The sequence below is a fragment of the Balaenoptera borealis genome, assembly GCF_965194805.1.
Source record: "Balaenoptera borealis genome assembly, chromosome: 2".
NCBI lineage: Eukaryota > Metazoa > Chordata > Mammalia > Artiodactyla > Balaenopteridae > Balaenoptera > Balaenoptera borealis.
In genome coordinates this window covers 18,922,988-18,944,758 of record NC_138867.1, presented here as the reverse complement: position 1 = coordinate 18,944,758, position 21,771 = coordinate 18,922,988, and the positions used below count along the sequence as shown (strand labels likewise).

Sequence of the window (21,771 nt, the reverse complement as noted above, 5' to 3'; positions counted from 1 at the left end):
GGAGGGAGACACAAGAGGGAGGAGATATGGAGATATATGTATATGTATAGCTGATTCACTTTGTTATAAAGCAGAAACGAACACACCATTTTAAAGCAATTATATTCCAATAAAGTTAAAAAACAAAACAAAACAAAAAGCATTTGCTACTTCATATGAATCAGGCAACAAATATCACCTTTCATAGCAATTGATTTTTGCCATTAAATATTTTCTGCATATAGTTTTCAAATTAAAACCTTGAGAAGTATACAAATAGTTTTATCTTTTCCAAGTATATGATATATGTCTTTCATAAAAATTGAGAAACAGTTAATGTTCATTTACTTATGGGATAATTACTCATTTGGGGTTCTTTTTTGTGTTTTGGGGCCAAGATTGGTTAAAATTTTTTAACTGCTTTACCATTTCTGTTTAAGCAACTTTTTCTTGAGCCAGAGTTAGTGCACTAATTTTTCTCAGTGAAAATGATTAAAAGATGTCCAACTTAGACTAGAAGGGAAGACCGATTTCACCTAGGGATTAATGATTGTGAGGAGTGCTAAGAAAGGACAACAAAGGATTCTGTGGAAACAGTAAAAAGACATTAATACAAAAGCACCATTTAGAATAAGAAGGAATAGAAAGTGCTTAGATCAGTAAGGATTCCCAGCTCTGGACAGACTTCAGCAACCAGCTCCTCAGTGGTAAAATTGCCACAGGCCAAGAGCCATGGCTCTCAGGGGGCTCATCTTTTTTTTTTTTTTTTTTTTTTTTAAATTTTATTTATTTATTTATTTGTTTGTTTATTTATGGCTGTGTTTGGTCTTCGTTTCTGTGCGAGGGCTTTCTCTAGTTGTGGCAAGCGGGGGCCACTCTTCATCGCGGTGCGCGGGCCTCTCACTATCGCGGCCTCTCTTGCTGCGGGGCACAGGCTCCAGACGCGCAGGCTCAGTAGTTGCGGCTCACGGGCTTAGTTGCTCCGCAGCATGTGGGATCTTCCCAGACCAGGGCTCGAACCCGTGTCCCCTGCATTAGCAGGCAGATTCTCAACCCCTGCGCCACCAGGGAAGCCCGGGGCTCATCTTTTTAATTTTGCTTCTCTCTGGGATTGTAGCCTTGTGATGCCTGCCATTCACTAGCCAGAAACAGTTATTTAATGTATATTATTCATTTAAAAAAAAATTATTTATGGTGGTAGGGCTAGTCTGGTATCATTTTCTTTACTTTTACTAGAATTAAAGTGTTTATTTTATTTTAAAATGCTCCTAAAATATATTTTCCAAATGAAAAATGATGCTGAGCAACTTTTCATCTTATAGGGCATTCAAATATTCTCTTTTGTTATTTACCTCTTTAACTTTTATTCATTCCTTTAAGTGATGTTTTAAGCCCCGAGGTTGTCATCTTTTCTATTTTGCAACTCTCTGTACTTTAAGACACCACCATGGTTCCCGCATCACTTGAACTCCTCATTCAAATTATACTAGTCAAACATACCTGCTCCCTCTGCTGAAGTCTTGTTTCTAGTAGGCTACTTTTGTGATAATGTAACTGTTTTGCCATTGTGTGTCATGCACTATTGATTTCCATTTCCAAGAAGACTAGAATCATCTTTGCATTCAAACCCAAACAGTTCAGATAAGCAATCCCAGATTTCCAGTTTTGAGGATCTGTTACTTAACTTTATTGTTAAACATTATGTCTATCACTGTTCAATCCAGGGAAGATAAACTATCTATCTATTTTACCAGAAAGAATTAAGTACAAATATTTAGGTAAATAATCTTAGAAATGGCAGTGTGTTAGTTTGCTAGGGCTGCCACAACAAAAATACCACAAATCCGATGGCTTAAAACACAGATTTATTTTCTCACAGCTCTGGAGTCTTGGAGTCAAGATCAAGTTTCTGGCAGGGTTGGTTTCCTCTGAGGCCTCTTTCCCTGGCTTACAAATGTCTGCCCCCTTGCTGCCTCTTCACATGGTCGTCACTCAGTGCATGTGTGGCGCTGGTGCATTTCTCTATGTACTAATCTCTTCTTATAAGGACAATAGTTAGATTGCATTGGGGCCCAGCCTAATGGCCTCATTTTAAATTAATTACCTCTTAAATACCTTATCTTCAAACATAGTCCCATTCTGTGGTCCCTGGGGTTAGGACTTTGTCATACAAATTTTGGGAGGATGCAATTCAGTCCACAACAGGTAGGATACACCAGCTCTAGGTTGTAAATCTAGAAATGGCTTCCAGAAAACCACAAAACTGCCTCTCTAGGGATTTAGGAACACAACTGGAACCAAGGAATTCAAGTACACACTATTAAAACTGGCCTCAAAGTGTTACCGAACTCAGGAGGTTTGGCTCCTTACCACTCATAAGCCAATAATTCAAGAGGCAAGTCTCAATAGAAAGGAAAGCTGCTTTAGTTAGGAAATCCAGCAATCTGGGGAGATGTTGGACTTGTGTCTAGGGACCAACTCCAAAGATTCTGCTCAACCATGACAATTCTTAAAGGAAAAAATGGGGGGAAGAATCTCAGTGAATTATCCAGGCAGGAGGTTGGGTTCTGCAGCAATCTCCATTGCATGCAGACTGGTTGACTCTCTCTTCAGATGTTATCTTGCCCTCATGATCTGCCTGCAGGATTGCTTAGGGGGCTGTTGGGGATAGAGAGCTAATTATTCTTTACTTAATTCTTCATTCTTACTTTTTATCTAGGAAAAGAATCAACAGGTTAGACAAGGCATGGTGTGCATTCAGGAGAGCATAAATCAGGAGTTAGGTTAAATTGCCCAGTGATCTCATTCCTATAATTAGGTTATTTTAAGGTTAGAGGGGAACAGAAGTGGGCAAACAGGAAAGGGGCAAAAGATCTGCTTTCAAAAGGATCAGGAAATGACTGAGAAATGCACTGCATTGCTTGTCTGATACCCTACTCAGAACTGGTTAAAATACTTTAAATCCTCATCTCTTTTTAAAATGCCTTTAAAAAAAAATCTTTAGCCTAATTAAATTTCTGATTGCTTCAATTTTCTTGATTCTTTGAGTACAGATAGACAGGTATTATGATTTTGTTTGGTTTTGTCTGGGTGGACATGGCGTTGTAACAAAACAGCTTCAACCGAGGAGGTCAACGGAAGACCCTCACCAGCAATCGGTTCCAAGATAGTAAGCAAAGAATTGCAAACTACCATGTTAAGCTTAAGCACAAAGCAAAGTTTATCGAAGCAGAGGTACACTCTCAGAGCGGGAGAGAGAGAAAGAGAGCGGGCTATGTCAGCGAAGTGAAGCAAGCCCAAAGCAAAGTTTATCAAAGCAGAGGTACACTCTCAGAGAGAGAGAGAGCGCGCGGGCTGTTTCTGCGAATTGAAAGCAGCATTCCCGTACAGGCTTAAGGGCACCTTTCAGGAGCATTTTGCAGGGAGGAGGGGTTGAGTGACAAGGGATCATTATTTGATTGACAGTCGCGAGCTATGTAACAAGTTTACTGCTGCGCATGCTCTCACCCTTGAATCGCTAAGAAACGCCCACTCGGGGGCAAAACCACATGTAGGTTTTATTATAATTATGATATAATGAGTTTGGGTTTACTATAGGTTATACGCCTGTCTGGTCTGGGCATGCGCAGCCCGGGGATGTCCCCTCATGTTACTGTGCTCACTCTTTATCAGGATAAACTGCCCACCACACAACCATAGTTTCGCCCATTCTGGGTGTGGTCAAGGGAGAGTTCCCAGATGGCTGGGTGTGAATCGATTTCTTCTTGTCTTTCTCGCCACTGTCTCCTCTTTGCTGCTAATGACTACCTACCAGTTTAATTATTGTCATTAATTGTGTACATATCTTTCTCAATATATCACCATTTTTCCCATTGACAATTGCATTAGTCATCAATTGTTAGGCTTCACCTTTCAAATGTTCATTTTGCAATTATATTTATTGGGCATGTTAAATATTGTGCATTTGTAAAACACATTTCCCATATTGAAATAAAGTAGGTTTGGCTCAGAACACCTTCGTTTTGTTTATTATGCTGACATTTTGAATCTGTAACTAGGTTTAATTTTAGCTTTATAATACTCCTTCTCAGGTTCACTGTCATTCATTCTATAGATGAATGTCTTAGTTGGAATATTTGTATGAGACATATTCAGATGGAAGTTTAAACATGAGACAGGTTGAGGATGGAAACTGTAAAGTATATTTTATAACAGATTAAATATGAGTATGGAGGAAACATAGAAATCCAGCAGTATAATTTATATATTTATGGATGATCCTTTCAGTTTTTCATTAATTTTGCTACAAGTAATTATACATGTTAATTCCCAAAGTTATGAAAAATAGATTTTACTTAAATACAGTGACTGTTTCACTGAATTCCCTTTTGTTGCTTTGGATTGTTTACCTGAGTGGAATCTATATTGATTGCATTTCTCGTTACTATGTTGGTAGAGACTTAGAAGGAAAAACAGATGAATTTGGGATTAAAAAAAGAAACTAAATTGCCTTTGCATAGCTGATTGTGGTGTTAAAAAGCGTTAACCTAACAAATATGTCTATCTCTGTGTCTCCGTATCCACTTTCTATTTCCCTGTTTCATTACACCTTCAACCCAGAAAAGAGGCAAAGTCCACCTAAGTGAGGAGATTCCTGACCCTGATTGGATCATGTTTATCAAGGTACAGTTCTCTGTGTTGAAAAGTCAAGGGCTTTCTTTTGTCCCTTCGAATTTATGCTTCTTAAGCAATGATATAAAATATAAGGCTATTCCTGGATCTATATGGTAAATTAGTATTCTTGCTTACTTCCTTTTTTTTTCTTCTACAAGATATTACGTACTTTGATAGTCTATTCACTTTGGGTTCGTGACCAACTGAAAATTAGAGAGTATTAGAAATTAGGAATATGTCAACTCTTAGAGGAAAACATAGGCAGAAACTCTCTGGCATAAACTGTAGCAAGATCTTTTTTGGTCTACCTCCCAGAGTAATAAAAATAAAAACAAACAAAAAAAACAAACAAGACATAATAAAACTTAAAAGCCTTTGCACAACAAAGGGAACCATAAACAAACAAAAAGACAGCCCACAGAATGGGAGAAAATATTTGCAAATGAAGCAACTGACAAGGAATTAATCTTCAAAACATACAAACAGCTCATGCAGCTCAATATCAAAAAAACAAACAACACAATCAAAAAATGGGTGGAAGATCTAAATAGATGTTTCTCCAAAGAAGACATACAGATGGCCAAGAGGCACATGAAAAGATGCTCAACATCACTAATTATTAGAAAAATGCAAATCAAAACTACAGTGAGGTATCACCTCACACCAGTCAGAATGGCCATCATCAAAAAGTCTGCAAACAATAAATGCTAGAGAGGGTGTGGAGAAAAGGGAACCCTCCTACACTGCTGGTGGGAATGTAAATCGGTATAGCCACTTCGGAGAACAGTATGGAGGTTCCTTAGAAAACTAAAAATAGAGCTACCATATGATCCATCAGTCCCACCCCTGGGCATATATCTGGAGAAAACCATAATTCGAAAAGATACATGCACCCCAATGTTCATTGCAGCACTATTTACAATAGCCAGGACATGGAAGCAACCTAATGTCCATCAACAGAGGAATGGATAAAGAAGAGGTGGCACATATATACAATGGAATATTACTCAACCATAAAAAAGAACAAAATAATGCCATTTGCAGCAACATGGATGGACCTAGAGACTGTCACACTGAGTGAAGTAAGTCGGACAGAGAAAGACAAATATCATATGATATTGCTTACATGTGGAATTTAAAAAAAATGGTACAAATGAACTTATTTACAAAACTGAAATAGAGTCACAGGTATAGAAAACAAACTTATGGTTACCAAGGGGGAAAAGGGGGGAGGGATAAATTGGGATTGACATATACACTCTACTGTATTTAAAATAGATAACTAATAAGAACCTACTGTATAGCACAGGGAACTCTACTCAATACTCTGTAATGACCTGTATGGAAAAAGAATCTTAAAAAAGAGTGGATATATGTATATGTATAACTGATTCACTTTGCTGTACAGTAGAAACTAACACAACATTGTAAATCAACTTTACTCCAATAAAAATTAATTTAAAAAAAAGGAATATGTCAAGGTCTTGGCTGAAATTTTTGCAGAGCTTAGCACTGACACCTGCAGAAAGATATGAGATATATACCTTCTAGATAATAATTCAATATTTCATGTTCCTTCAAGCATCTTACAGAAGAACAGGTGATAGTTCAGGAAGAATTCCTGTATTTCTTATCATTTTTGTCAAATTCATATTGAAACCCTATCCTTATCAAATATATCTGTACTGTCAGAGCAGAAAAACGAATATGTGACAGGACAAGAATCTGGAGATTCGAGTATCATTTTGGTATAAATAGCTCTAGAATTGGTAACATACTTTCCCTAATAATTGGAAATTTCCATTATGCCACAGACACTAGCAAGAAACGGGTTAACTCTTGGAGTTAGAAAAGATCACCTGGATAACAAAAGTAGAGAGCAGCTATTTTTTTTTTAAATACTGTTCTTGCACTCAGAGGATCATTTTGTCAACACACCATGCAGAAGAGGCCACTGCACTTCTTAGGAGTAGGATTCCATCATGTGGTAGATAGTTGCCACATCTTGCTTTCTCAAAATTGAAACTACGTTTTTAGCAAGTCCTCCATGTTGTAAGTCTGGTGAAATCTCTAAGGAGGGAAACTGTCTTTCTCTCCACTTGTCTTAGTTAGTTCTCAGACATGGTCCTGATGAATCATCACACCTCTCAATACTCACATCTTAGTGTAGCCCCCTCACCTATTAAATTAGTCAGGCCCTGTGATTCACTTTAAATGTGGCAGAGGCAACCTTGTGCCAGTTGCACAGTTTGCCTTATGAAGCCATAATAGTTTCCACTTTTCACTCCTGGAAACCCTGAGTTATTATATAAAAATTAAGAAACACTACTGGGAGAACACATGGCAAGGCCCCAGAAAGAGGCCATCTGGACACAGCAAAGCTGCACTGAGACTGGGACTCAGGAATTCAGTGTCTTACTGAGCCCCAAAACCAGCCTTCCCCAGCAACACAAGATACATACACGAAGCCATCTTGGAGCAACCATCTGACCTTAGTTACATAAGAGACTCCAAACAGAAGGGCATAAGGACACCCAGTTGGGCCCCAGTCAAACAACAGAATTATAAGGAATAATGTAATTATGGTTTTTATTAAGCCACTAAGTTCTAGAAAAGTAGGTAACACAATAATAGATCACCAAAAAACTACAGGCTGGCAACTAAGGCCTAGGTACATGACCAATCTTGGCCAGTTGTTTGCTGTCACTGGGAGAAACCTGTCCTTGTTTAACTGGGTTAATTGAAAGTGACAGCACTGAAAATTCAATTCATATTTAGGTATGGGACTTCAGTATCCCACAAAAAACACTGGCAAAGGAAATATTTTTATTATTACTTGGAGACACCTGGAATGTTGTAACATGCAGTGCAGTGAAAGCAGGTTTTTGCAGGAAGCTTTTTTTATTTTCACTTAAAGGACGGTAGAAATGCAAGAGCTTTGTGGGTATACTGGCTACTTCATTAAGTGAATTAACAAACAAACCTGAAAGCACAAAGTTTTCCCACCAAGAGAATTATAGTATTTAGATAAAAATACTGGGAGTGGGGATCTGGAAAATGTGTGGTACTAGATACCATATTAACAGATCCTGAGGGTGGTCCACTAAAAAGTAAAGAACATGAATATACATGAAAAAACTTATTTAAATATGTACAAGCAACTAGATACAGTGTGGTAGGTCTAGCAGCTTTGAATGGTTTTAATTATTTCTTAGGCTAATTGACTAAGACCTGGCCTCAATAGCTATACATAATAAATTAAGTGGCAATGCTGGAAATTCTTTAGTACAATTTAGATGAAGAAACTGTAAGCCTTTTGGGGATTTTACTTCTTGAGTGACATTTACTTGTTATATATAGCCAATATTACTACTCAAAAGATATTTCTGCTGATAAAGTTCAGAGGCTAGAGGAGCCTAAGGAAACATGACAAGGCGATGTAATGAGGTATACTCATTGGCATCCTGGAACAGAAATAAAAAAGGATATAAATAAAAACTAGTGATATACAAATAAATTAAGGACTCTAATAATAATGATGCATCAATATTGGTTCATTAGTTGTTATAAACGTACCATAGTAATGTAAGATATTAACAATAAGGGAAACTGGGTATAGGGTATTGCAAAAAGCAAGGCTAGATTTTCTTGAAGAGAACCATACAAATATTAGATGTATATCTTCCTTTTAGCTTTCTCTCAAGGGAATTTCAGTCCATGGTAGCTTTGCACTAAAACAAAAGGATCTGACCTGGCCATAGAATTATAGGACATTATTTGTGAAGTGACGTTAATACCTGTGGACTCAATAAGTCACCTGATATATTGGTGAGAGGTGGGGTTTATAGTGGACTGATTACATAGATGGTTTTGACATGAATATGTCCCAAAGAAAGCCTAGGGAAAAAAAAGACTGCATCTTGTGCTTACTTTCTTTGTAATTGAGTTTATACTCAGAATAGTGATGCTTACCAATTGGCAAAACCACTACGTTGGATCACTGAATAAATGGGCAATGTATATTTAGATAAGCACATCCAAATAGATGACTTTAAGCTACTGGAGATCTCCCACTCCATCTTAAGAATGTATCCAAAGGCATCTCCTGCTAGGAATCAAAGTTAAAATCCTGCACTACCAAAAATAAAACAAAACAATACCTCACCACAGAAATAACAGTTACACAAGCAGTAGTGGATGAATACAAAAATATAAAAGAACATGGAAAATTTGCAGGTAAGGAAAACTAGTCCCACCTTCTAATCTCTACAAATGTTGCTCCCAAGCAGGTGAAAATTGTCAAAAATATCAATATTGATTGAAAGAATTTTTTGTAAAAAAAGTAAGAATGGTCTCAAAACAGATATAAAAGACTCCTGATTGACAACAGAAGAGGGTGAAAAATAAGCTAACAAAGTTCAAGAAATATATAGAAGAGAAGTGGAAATGATTATAGAAAATGACCCCATGTAAGAGGCAATACATAGGAAAACAGACACTGCTGAAAATAGAGTAACATAAAAACTAAAACTGAGAAACACAATATTCTATTTTTTAAAGATCAGAACTTAAAAATAATTGAGATTATAAATTGACCAGGGTCTATATGTTTATCTAAAATAGACCAGAGTCAATTTATAAGAAATTGGCATATATGATGATATATCATATATAATTATGATATATGATATCATTATTATAATAATTATAAAGCAAAATTTTTAAATCTAATATTTGGACACAGTGACTGTATTTTCAGTTGGCCAGAGCCTTGGATTATGTGGGAAGTCCCTAAAGCAGTAAGTGAGTTAACATTGAAGTAAGAAGGGACAGATCTTACTCAGGGGGAAACCACTTGAAACTGTTTGGAAGATGCACTCATGGTCCTAAATGCATGTCCTGTATCCAATATCTCAAACTCAGATTGCTCAAGATGGTAATCTCTGGATTGATAACAACTCTCTAGTAACTGTTATCATCAGACCATATTATTTGACTACAAAACAGTTGAGAAATCAATAAGTAAAACAAAAACATGAAAACTTTAAAAATTTAAGAATACATCAACTTTTAAAATTAATAAAAGTAATTTTAATAATTCATGAGACAATTAGATCATAATGAAGACCTGAACACCCACAGAAAATAATAATGTAATTCTAGATAACAAAATGTCTAGAATTAAGTCAAAACACATTCATGGATATTGATAGCCTTACATTCTGCATCAGACAGGGTAACAATAATAAGTTCAACATCAAATTTATAAATTAGAAAAAAAATAAACCTAAATCACTTGAAAGGGAAGATTTAAAGTTAAAAATAGCAATTAGTAAATAAAGAAAAGAACTTTTAAAATGGTGAAGTTAAAGCTACTCTAACCTATTTTGTACAGAATAATAGACATATAGAAAAAAATACTGAAAGCACAAACAATTCATAAATGTAAAGGGAATACAATGACATTTACATCAGCAATGAACATATCAGAGAAAAATTATAAACTACTATAAACTTACAGATTTGAAAACTTATTTGAAATCATCAATTTAGACAAATTCCTAGAAAAATATTACTTACTAAAATTAGCCCAGGGCATTAGTTAAGCTTGAATATTTGGGGGAAATTTTAAAAAATTAAATCAACAATAATAACTTTTATAAAACCAAAACACTTAAGGAAGATAGTATTATGAACATATTTTATAATATAATAATTCTGGCCAATTTTTTTCTATTCTGTAAAGTGGGTAATGCAAAGCACCTGTGAACAATTCACAGAATGTAAAAAGATAAATGGTTCTATTTTTGACTTTCTGGAATAGGCAAAACTAATCTGCAGTGAAAAAAATTGGATTAGTGGTTGCCTTTGAGGAAATAGGGTCAAGGAGCCTGGGAAAGAGATTGAAGGAACTTTCCAAGGAAATGGTAATGATTTATCATGATAGAAGTTTGAATTATATAATATATGCATTTCTCAAACCTCTCATGAAGAGTATACCCAAGATTTGTACATATCTCTGTGTATAAAGTTTACCTAAAAACAGATGAAAAAACATGTAAACAAATATTGAATTCTAGTTACTTTTGTGCATGCTGAACTCTTCAGGGTTGAAATGGATTATGTCTGCACCTTCATTTGAAATGCATCAGAAAACTGAGATAGATTGACAAATGAACAGAAGTATTAGTGGACAGATAGACAGATGATAAAATTATATGTTCATTCTAGAATCAAGGAGCTACATATATAGGTGCATTATTTCACCTTCTCTGTATGGTTACAGTTTTTCATAAGAAAATATTTTAAAACTGTAATGACATATGTTTTATTTATTCGTATGGGTTTTTCCCCCCTCTCTCCCATCAGAGAAATGTATCACCTTAACTCGCTTTCTTAGGCATTAATAACATTATCTAGTTAATCTACTGGTAGATTTATCTTCTTAATTTGTAACACTTTTCCCTTCTCCTTCCTCTCTTCCATTTTGAATGAAGTTGGAAAAATAAGGCAAGATTGATAGAATAAATATAGTAAGCAGTTAACGTAAGTGTGTAAAAATCAGACAGGAAACCGTCCATAGTAGAGGTGAAAGCGCATATTTGGTCCAGGAGTTTGTGAAAAGCAAAATGAAATGAGTCCCAGTGAAACCTAGCGTGAGGCTTAGTAGACCTGGTGTTTATTTTTTCATTAGAGATTGGAAGAACACACTCCTGGGAATAGAGTGTTTTAAAGGAAGGTCCTTGTTTTCATGTTAATTAAAAATCAGAACTAACCTCAGACTGAGTAAAGAAATAGCAATTGCTTTTTTAACATGGGCAAAGCACCAGAAAGAGCTTCATGGCATTTAATTGCTATGTGTGAACTTGAAGTTAATAGTATTTCACTCTAATAATTTATCACTCTGTACTAAAAAAGCCTCATAAGCATTTATTGCCTGCTGGGCTTGGGTATCCAAATGATTCTCTGGGTCACAAATTTTGGTTATGATTTTGTGTTTTCTTTATTAACTGTAAATAAAATAATAAAACACATTTTTCTAAACATGATGGTTCAAACTTATATAAACAAGTCCTTTCCAAAATTGTAAATAAATCAATTTTGTCTACTTAAAATTTTTATTTCTTTTCATACAGAAACCTTTATTTTGCCATTGAAATTATAGAATCCATTGCAATGCATTTTCAAATAGGGATCAAAAAATAATTTAAATATATCCTTTTCTGAGAATAATGTGGCTGCATTGCAAACTTTGAAAAAAATAAAAATAAAACTTTAATATAAAAGTATTTTGTTATATCTTTTTTCAAATAATTTGTAAGAATCATATAAGTAAACTGTGTAGAGAACAAATCCAATAAATTTCCAATCTAAAACCAGAATGTTTTACAGAACTTTGATTTAATGCATGGTAGTCTACTAAATATTTTAGATTAAGAATCATATATTTTAAAAATTATTACAAAAAGTAAAGCAATCTGAAAGATTTTAAAAAATATTACAGACTCATAAAATTTTCTTTTTTTTTTTTGAAAAATAAAATTTATTATGTATTCATTATAAAAGTAATATGTGCTCATTATAGAAAAAGTTAAAACATAGAGAAAAGTAATGATGAAAATAAAAATCAAGTATAATACTACCATCCAAAAATAACCACAGTTTACAGTTTGATGTTGGTTCTTCTATTCTTATCTTCATATTTGTAGTTACTAAATTGGTATTATACTCTATACACGTTTTTTTTCCACTTGTTCTGTGTCATTAACTGGTCTTCAGAACCTTGATATTAATAATTACAGACTATTCCATTATGTAGCTATACTATTGTTTATTTAACTACTCATTTATTATTAGATATTTATAGAGGGAGGGGTTCCCTAAGGTTTGTCTCTAAAAATAAATGACAGTCATGTTTGTTTTGGGAATCCCAAACCCCCTGGCATTCAAAGCCCTTCACAATTTAACTCCACCCTGTCTTTCCATCCTCAGCTGCCTAAGTCTCCGGTGCAGGGCAGATGTTTAGCCTGTGTGCACGGATGGAGCTGTCCTGTTTGTAAAAATACTAAAATACTTCAGCAGAGGGTTAAATTGCTAGGAAGCCATCTCCGACTGCTGTCCTGAGCAGCAAAATGCTTATACCTCTAGATTAAGGGAGGAAGGCATTGGGTGAATGAATAAAATCACTTCTAGGGTCCTGTTGTCTGTTCCAGAAACAAAACAAGAGAATTTCAAAGCAACAAACTAAAGTAGAGTCTATAAAATATATTTCAGAAACAATAACTGACTTTCAGACTAGAGGTTTATAAAATTAGACATTTTTACAGATGCCATCTTTGCTGAAGTATTAATTATAAAAACCATATGGAAAACATGTATTAAAAACTGGTTTGCCCTTATGTATAGCACTTAAAACAGTATAAACTCCTAAATTTAAGACTTCAGTTTTAAAGGCCAAGGTACTAAAATGTGACTATGCTTTGATACAGCAAAATTTGCATAAGGATAACTTTATTGAGCTTTATTGAAGAACTAATGAAATTTGAAGTTTCTATGCCCCAAAATATGATTATGTTACGAATGCTAAAATAAAAAATTATTATTATTTTAAGTAATAACATAATTGCTGTATCAATTTATACAAAATCAAAGAAAATTTAAAAATAAAAAAAATTACAAAGCCCCAGGGGCTAGGGAGAAATCTTATAATAGTGAAATAGTCTACAGATTCCAACAGTGTTCCATTCCGAGAGACAGTGCATAAAAATAGAGAATAAAAAAATTATAATACCCTACAGCATGCATGTCTCTTCAACAAAATATGCCTAAATTATTGAAATTCAATTTTTATAATACAATTTTTCCGTATGCAATGTAGGTCAAATTTTACCAGTGTGGTAACATTTTTATACCCTGATCCAAATTTAAAATTAATAAAAGATCTACAACCCAGAAGAATATGGGCTCAATATATGCACAATAGCTCACAGAGAAATATACACAATTGCCTTTTAAATGAATGAAAGTATGTTCAGATTTCTTATAAAACTGAGACTGTAAATCAAAATTACAGTGAGATATATTTTCACACTTTACAGGTTGAAAAAATCTGTAATTTTAAAACCCTTCTGTTGTGAAGAAAGAGCCAATTATTGTTGAAAATACAAAATGGTACAATTTCTATGGAAAAAAATTGTAACACCTTTGACTTTCAATTTTGGGATTTTTAGAAAACAATTCCTGAAGTAAAGATAAGTGCTCATTCTTATTTGGTGAGGACAAACCCAAGACACTGAGAATGAGGACAAAAGAGGGGAAAAATAGAGAAAGAAGGAGATCTGTTGGATGCTGGGATAGACTCTCCCTGCACAGAAGAGCAAGGTATTCTAGGCTATTCAGCCAAGTAAGATGTTATCAAACAATTTGATTCATAATCTATACCTCAGATCAGTTCACAGGTGGTAGAAAAGAGAAGGGATTTATTAACCGAGTTCTTTCCTCTCTCCTAATTCTCATGGTCAAGATTCATCTTATGGACTGACAGCTTTACTGCGATTTAAAGTCTTATTGTTTGGCTCCTCTCCTTACCAGGCAGGAAGTCAGTTTCCATCTCCTTTATTGTTTCCTTTGGAAAACAAAGACTCTGGGCATTGGTTGGTCATCTGGCTGCACCTGAGAAGCAGGGTTCAGCACCAGTGGGCAAGCAGAGTCCATCAGCTGTGAAATCACCTGAGGCACAGTAGGCAGCTGAGGGTTTACTGGAGGGACCTCGGCAATCTGAAGAGGCTGATAATATGTACTGTTTGTACCACTCAGATCCGATTGTTTGTCTGCATTATAACAAGCTTCCACAGTACAACTTAGTGTCACTAGTTTTTGTCAGTACAAAATATACTCAATTTTCCTAAGAGGATAGATCACAGAGTCTCTTTCAAGGTGGTTCTAAGTCACAATCCCCTGTAAAATTTAAGGATACAGAAAAACAAAAGCACAGTCCCTGCTGACTCAGCTGGTCTCAAGGTTACGTAACAGATACGTATCATCTTTCTTCCGCCAAACCGTTCTAAATATCCCTCACCTCCTGCCAACGCTGTGACTGGTTTAGTTTGCTTACCTGTTGGAGAGACTGAGGTCTTCAATCTCCAAAGTGTCTGAACTTTTTAATTCCTGCTAGTGTCTGGATTTTTATAGTGCCCAGGGACAGTTACTACTTGACTGGGAGACACAAAAAGACATCTAAGTAAATTCTCTGGATTCCAGAGTGGTCCTTCTTACCCTCATTATGTGGTAGTAACCTTAGTTTCTCGTGGTAATGAGGATTGATTGTTTTAGCAAGTAATTTTTTTTTCCTTTGCTTATCCACTATCATGAGGAACCCAAAGTAGCAGAGTACCGCACATATTCCAGATCAATGAATCACTTGCCAGTCCTCTTATGAGGTGTTGCCTCCCCTCCATGAACAGTTTTTGTAACCCAACAGACCCAAGTTCTTAAGAATGGAGAGCACAAATGCCAGACATGGAAAACTGAGTTTGACAGTGAGATAAGCTAATCATTCTTACACTCTTTGGTCTAGAAAACCATGTGTAATAGCAGTTGGAGACACAATCTAATTTATTGTTTGTTTTAGTTCAGTGCATCTATCTCATTCTATATAAAAGACTGCACATGTTTCAACTCCTTAAGATACTCTTCATCTGAGTCTTCCTCTATCTAGCCAAATGTTTCCCTATTGGTATGCATTGAAAGTTAACTCTATAGTTAGAAGTCTATTGTTACTGCTCCTTTAATATAAAATTTTCTTTTGTTCTGAGAAAATTGTATAGCATACCATGCTGGTATTTAAGGCATTTTGTAGGACTCCAGATTTTAGTGTTGGTAAACTATATATATATGTATATATATACACACACACACACACACACACACACACACACACACACACATAGGCAATGGCAATAGGTAGATCAAGCTCAGTGAAACGGAGCCTGTGTGCTTGAACCCACGCAGACCCCTTGCCCACTTACCCGAAACACTCTATCTTTGGCTTGTAGAGCACGCACAGGTATAGGCAAGAAGAGAGGCTGGCTTGCTGGTTTAACCCTGCTTGGTGTGTGCAGCCTCTGCAGGGCATACTCTCTAGTGGGCTTAGACTTGAGCCATAAAGATCATCACTCATTATATACACCCTGAGAGCTCTATCCATGTATCTTTTCCCCACAACTCCTTGGTTGTAGCTAGATCACTCTTGATGAGAGGAAGTCCATATGGTTTACTCCTACCATTTGCTTCTTGGAATTTTGAGAAGTGATGTTTTGGCATCTGTTTTGTTTTGTTTTGGTTGTGCCACTAGATGGCAATCTTGCATTTCTGCCATGCCATATGGTGCAGACACCTGGGGGTTTGATGATCCAAAATATCTTGTATAACAAACTGTGTGCAATATAATTACCATGGACAAGGATCTCATGCGATATCAGAAATTAGCTACAAAAATTCCAACATCACATATTATCACAACTCTATAACTAATTCTCAGCATAGACATAGTTTTTAAAAAATTTTCCTGCTTATATAATGTTTTAGCTATAAAATTGTATAATTGTTACAAAATTCTAATGTTTCCATTGAAAGAATTTGTAACATGATGGTGATATAAAGGTTCAATTTGAATTAACTTTTATGAGTTTTGAGTCAATAATATTTCTAAAGTTGAGGTTTGCTAACTGCTTTTGAGTACCTGTCATATACTCCTAATGAATATCTTCATGGTTATAAGACATAAATCAATTACATTTTAGTAAAGGGATGTTTTCATTTTGATTATAATGTATCACCACATGTAGTAGATTAAATTATTGTTCTTAATTTCAATCCACTGCAGTAATATTATGCACTGATTATGGCATCCTAGTGAATGGGATTTTATTTGCTGCCTTTGAAATTAATATTTTTCCAAAACACACACTTACATATGTGTGTGTATGTGTATATAAATATATATACACACATATAAAAAAATCTTAAGATTTTAAGACTTTATTTTTTAGAGCAGGTTTAGATTCACCAGAGTGGTACATTTGTTACAGTTGATGAACCTACATTAATACATCTCTATCACCCAAAGTCCATAGTTTACATTAGGGTTTACTCTTGGTGTTGTACATTCTATGGATTTGGACAAATGTGTAATTAATGACATGTATTCATCATTATAACATTATGAACACTGTTTTCACCGCTCTGAAAATCCTCTGTGCTCCACTTATTCATCTCTCTCTCCCCTCACACCCTGGGAACCACTAAACTTTTTACTGTCTCCAATGTTTTGCCTTTGCCAGTATGTTATATAGTTGGAATCATACAGTATGTAACCTTTTCAGAATGACTTCTTTCTTAATAATATTCATTTAAATTTCCTCTGTCTTCCAGTGGTTGGATAGTGCCTTTTTCAGTGCTGAGTAATATTCTAATGGGTGGATGTATCACAGTTTATTTATCTATTCACCTATTGAAGAGCACCTTCATTGCTTTCAAATTTTGATAATTAAGAATAAAGCTGTTATAAACATTCATATGCAGATTTTTGTAAGGATATAAGTTTTTAACTTTTGGAGTTATTGCTGGATTGTATGGTAAGAGTGTGTTTATTTTGTAAGAATTGTCTTCCAAAGTAGCTGTACAATTTTACATTCCCATGAGCAATAAATGAGAGTTCCTATTGCTCCATATTCTAACCAGCATTTGGTGTTGTCAGTGTTTGGGATTTTTGGTTATTCTAATAGATGTATAACGTTATCTCATTGTTGACTTAATTTGCATTTTCATGATGACGTGTGATGTGGAACCCCTTAGATATTTTTATAATGCAATCAAATATAACAGAAATGTGATTTCAGTGGTTTACTAAAAAGAATCTTCGTAGGAAAAAATTGTAAATGTCTTAAAACACATGAGCTTTAATGGGTTCATGGAATGGCTCTCAGACCTAAACTCACCCACAAATAATACACGATATTCACAAAACAAACTCAAAATCACTGGGCAGCCCTGGCAGCTTATAAGAAAGGGTGGACCCCTTTCTTTTAAGAAAAGACCTATATAAATTTATATGCCAGCTTAATTAAAATCAAATTACCTAATTTGTTTTTTAAGCCAAAAACTGGTACTTATTAGATGATTTCAGTCATAAAAAGTTATAAAAAGTACTGGAGTATGTTTACTATATTTCTCTAAGCGTAAAAATACTGTTCTTTTAAATTTTAACATTGTGAACATAAATATCAATTACAGCATAAGCTTTAGCACATAAAGAATTACTTTTAGCTTGCCATCTAATTTATCTATATGAAATAAAAAATTATCTGATGATACCAGAAAAATAAAAATACCTATACTTAACTCATCATGATATTGATAAAAAGTAATGATGTTAAACAGAAATAAATGAATTTAATATTACACACCACACAAAATTTTACATTCATTAGTGTTAATAATTTTATAACTTAGAGTTGTACCATAAATACTAGAACCGAAATCTTTGACTGTCAAGTTTTAAATTATATTTGTTATTCACATGGTTTCAAGTCAAAATATTACAAATACTTGAGTGATTTGCATTTGACCAGTATAGGAATGCACATAAGTCTTTCTAAGGAAATAAATTAAAAATTAATTTATAGCAATTCAAAGTAGAGACCACATAAAATCAAAATGAGCCCAGAAACACTGCTGATCCAAAATGATAGATTATAATACATCCACCTGACAGTGCAGAAACCAAGCCATCATGAGTAAATATAAGAAGAGCCTTGAACAGCTTAATAAATTCCTGTAAATCACTGCCTCAACTCCATTTACTGTGTCAGCAGCAACAAAGATACACACATTGGTAAATATGATGGAACTTAAATTCTGATGATGAGGAAAAGATTGAATAAGATTAGCAACCATAGTACATAGACTTCTTTGTGAAAAATTTTGGAGCCATACTTATGTATAGAAATAATTATTTCTTCTGTTTATAATATGATGTGTGTAAATTTTGACATTCAGATGTTTATTATTTTGAAAATATTTTCATCAGAATGTCTAACTATGTGTGTGCGTGTGTGTGTGTGTGTGTGTGTGTGTGTGTCCAATCTGTCAAGAACTTAAATGTTCATTCACATATGAGTCTGAAAACCAAATTTCTAATTAGTTTAAATGCCCAGGGATTGTGAACCTAAAATAGTGTTGAGCAGTGAGGAAGACTACAATAAAACGTGTGAATTTGTGGAATAAAAGTTTGAATTAGTGACAATAAGTTAATAAATATATAAAAGAAATTATTTTTCAGACACTTTCAACTCTAATTTTTTTTTTTTTAAATTTTATAGCTACTTTTATTTTTATTTATTTATTTATTTTTGGCTGTGCTGGGTCTTCGGTTCGTGCGAGGGCTTTCTCTAGTTGCGGCAAGTGGGGGCCACTCTTCATCGCGGTGCGGGGACCGCTCTTCATCGCGGTGCGCGGGCCTTTCACTATCGCGGCCCCTCCCGTTGCAGGGCACAGGCTCCAGACGCGCAGGCTCAGTAGTTGTGGCTCACGGGCCCAGCTGCTCCGTGGCATGTGGGATCTTCCCAGACCAGGGCTCGAACCCGTGTCCCCTGCATTAGCAGGCAGATTCTCAACCGCTGCACCACCAGGGAAGCCCTCAACTCTAATTTTTAAAGCTTGTGTAATTCAGAAATTTTGAAAACTATATTAATACACAATTACTTAGTTTTGCTTCCTTTTTTTCCCCTCTTTTTAAGCCCATTGATTTAAACGGCCTTCTCAGAGATTCTAGACATAGAAGTAAGGTGGCACCCAGGTCTCCTCCTCATCCTTATTTTAACCAGAATGTCTTCCTAAAATACTCCATTTGAGGAAATCCCTAAACTATTTAATTTTAAAAGCTGTTTTTCCATTTCAGCGCTAAAAAGAAATGAGCTATCAAGCCATGAGGATACATGAAGTAATCTTACATGCACATTACTAAGTGAAAGAAGCCACTCTAAAAAGGCTACCTACGGTATGATCCAACTCTGTGACACACTGGACAGGCAAAACTATGGAGACAGTAAAAAGATCAGTGATTGCCAGGGCCTGGGGAGAAGGGAAGGATGAATAGGTGGAGGACAGAGGATTTTAGAGTAGTGAAAATAGTCTGTACCATAGTATAATGATGGACACATATCATTATACCTTTGTCCTAACCCATAGAATGTACAGCAGCAAGAGTGAAAGGTAATGTAAACTATGGACTTTGAGTGATAATGATGTGCCAAGGTAGAGTCATCAGTTGTAACAAATGTATAAATCTGGTGGGGAATGTTGATAATGTGAGAAGCTATACATGAGTGAGGGTAGGGGTGGTTAGGAATCCTGTGCTTTCCCCTCAGTTTTGTTGTGAACATAATACTGGTAAAAAAGAAACTCTATTAAAATAATAATACTGTACAGAAATTTTCCTTTATTTAAAAAAGAGTTTCTATTAGATTTTGAATTTGCTTTTAATGTATTCATTTCTCAGTTTAGTGTTTCTCTATTCTGGATAGCTCTCTGTTCTTTTTTGCAGTAAATGTCACTTAATATTGAAGATGAGGTATAATTTTTGTCATCTTTATATTTCATACTTCAGTAGATTTTTTAAAAAATAAGTATTTACTTCCTGCAATTCTCTGGCATAATGTATTCTTTCACTTGTAATGTTCACTTTAGTAACAGATTGTTTGTATGTTTATTTTTCCTTTTTTATCCTACATTAAGGTAAATGTTTCAAACTTTTTATTTAGTCTTCAGACATAATTCACACATTTCTCTTAGCTCTTCTCACTGTACACCACAGACATAATTTACATGATATCTTTAGCTTTCCTCATTGTATACCTGGATGAATTTCAGGTTTTTTTAAAAAAAATCAGGTTTAGATATTGAGTGAAGATAGATATGCCCATCTCAGACCAATATCTCATGTTCATCATAAATGTTAGTATTCTTCAGACCTCAATCATCAGTCACCTTATCTTTTCAACTTTTTTTTTTTTTTTGGTCCTCCCAGGCTGATTTCATCCACATAATTTTTGTTTCAACAGTACCCATAAGCTGATAAAATGTACACATATATTTCTATTTAATTCCTTTTAGTTTTTCCTGAGTTCTAAACCACATATAATTGCCTAAATATATCTCAATTTGGATGTCTCTTGAGCAAGCCAACAATTTCAGCATGCCAAAATATTAGCTCATTTTCCATCTACATAAGAACTTCTTTTCATTTAATCAATATTTATCAGTCTGCTCCTTTACCCTCCTTCTAAATACAAACTGGTTTATCAGTTATCACTTCTTAATGAAAATTTGACAAATTCCTGACTTTGCCTTGGATCTTTTGACTATTCAAATCATTTCCAAAATTCTGGAAACTGGGGTTTCTAAGTCACAATAATTTTTCTGTTGTTAACATTCTTTTCTAAAGCAAATAATATTCTCTTTGATATGGTTTGATTTTCCTCGATTCACTCTAGAAGTCTCTGTCTCCCATCAATTTACTTTCTCTCTAAACCTTCCTTAACTATATCTTCACCAAGAGCTCCTACTACATGAAATAAATTCATGTTCTTCTAGAGCCATTTCCTCTTATGCCTCAACATCTGTAAATGGCACAGTTTCTGACATTTCTTTACATTTACCCCAAATTAAACTCTTCATCCTCTTGGAAGTATTTTCTAAATCTTATCTTTCTTTCCTATATCTGGAGAGAGAGAGATATATATTATACACACATATAGATATGCATATATATCTGGCTATATATATACATAAATATGCATAAATTATATGCGTATATATAAATTATAATGTAGCTGATATTTACTTGTTTTCTCTGCCACTACCTGGAAGATAGATAATGTGTTTTTAAATCCTGGATTCCTAGCATTTAGCACAAGTGTGGCTGGAGACACATCATACTTTTTATAAGGGAGTTTAATAATTGAATGCTTAAATTTCTAATATATGTATGATATATAGATGATATTAACAAATAATTAGTAACTTATCTGATATTTTTTAACCTTAAAGTGAGATAAA

At 34.6% G+C, this 21,771-nt stretch overlaps 1 long non-coding RNA gene across 3 annotated transcripts in view; it reads left to right on the top strand.

Annotated features, from left to right (window-relative positions):
• LOC309623718 overlaps positions 1-21,771 on the top strand; it is a 929,788-nt gene that overhangs the window by 50,792 nt on the left and 857,225 nt on the right. For all 3 annotated transcript variants that reach the window (XR_014241493.1, XR_014241494.1, XR_014241495.1), the window contains exon 4: positions 4,600-4,662. This is a non-coding gene — a long non-coding RNA (uncharacterized lncRNA). The remainder of the gene's footprint in view (positions 1-4,599; positions 4,663-21,771) is intronic.